This window comes from Rattus norvegicus, chromosome 13 (assembly GCF_036323735.1).
Source record: "Rattus norvegicus strain BN/NHsdMcwi chromosome 13, GRCr8, whole genome shotgun sequence".
Taxonomy (NCBI): domain Eukaryota; kingdom Metazoa; phylum Chordata; class Mammalia; order Rodentia; family Muridae; genus Rattus; species Rattus norvegicus.
Genome location: NC_086031.1, coordinates 63,195,324 through 63,196,439, shown reverse-complemented (window position 1 = coordinate 63,196,439; position 1,116 = coordinate 63,195,324). Strand labels below are relative to the sequence as shown.

Genomic DNA, 1,116 nt, shown 5'->3' with positions numbered 1-1,116 from the left:
GGCGTCTGCTGAAGCCAGAAAAAGGCATTAGATCCCCTATGACGGAATTATAGGTGTTTGTGAGCTGCAGTTCTGTGTAAGATTAGTTAACTTCCAAGCCATTTTTCCAGCCAATGTTTTCTTTTTTATACAAAAAAGGTGTCTATTATTTGTGACATAAACCTTCTTTGATACATACTTTTATACACCTTTGATATGTCCTTTCTAACCAGAAAAATGTTTTTGAGAAAACTTTGCTGTATAATAATTTCATTAGAATTTTATTGATATACAATGCAGCTACTTGTCTTTGATGGAAAATTGATTTACAGAATGATAATTCATGACATCCTCTCTCTGTTTTATAAAATCTATTATTATCACACTTCAATCTGCTACAGATAATTAGAGTATGGACTCAGCTTCTATTTCTCTCTGAAACTCTAATCAATTATCCAGAAATGTATGTATGTATGTATGTATGTATGTATGTATGTATGTATGTTTCCAATTGTCTATCTCTCTATCACCTATCTGTCTGTCTGTCTGTGTATCTAATCTATGTGTTTGGAATTGGTTCCAATGCTTTGTCTTAATTTGTCTCCCAAGATTACATAAGAATCTGCATGTCCAGATGGTGTGGGTCCCTGTTCCTAATTGGTTTGTGATTGATCAATAAAGAGCCAATGGTCAATGTTAGGGCAGGGTGAAAGGGCTGGGATTTGGAGATTCCCAGGCAAGAAACACAGAGGAGAAAAGAATCAGAATCACCTTAACATGGAAGGAGAGATCAGAGTTAAGAGTTGCAGGAGAAGACTATACTTTCAGGGATCATTTCTATAGTTCGTTACTAGAGAAGTTTCTCTGACTGTGAAGAGTTGCAGGAGAGAAATCAACCAGAAATGTACGTGCAAAGGGAAAGCATCCCTGTGGGAGGGCTGCCAGAAGGTAACAGGGTAGAAAAGACACAATATCGATTTAAAAAATTTTAAAAAAGGAATACCAGAAGGGAGTATTTGCTAGCTGCCAGGAAGTTTGGAGGTACCCAGTCATTGAGCTAGTCAAGGAATATAGAAATGTAGAGAATTAAAGGGTGTGTGTGTGTGTGTGTGTGTGTGTGTGTGTGTGTGTGTGTGT

At 37.0% G+C, this 1,116-nt stretch overlaps 1 pseudogene; it reads left to right on the top strand.

Moving 5' to 3' along the window:
* The first annotated feature begins 791 nt into the window (after window positions 1-791).
* On the top strand, window positions 792-880 carry LOC120096436 (small nucleolar RNA U3; annotated as a pseudogene).
* Window positions 881-1,116: the final 236 nt, after the last annotated feature.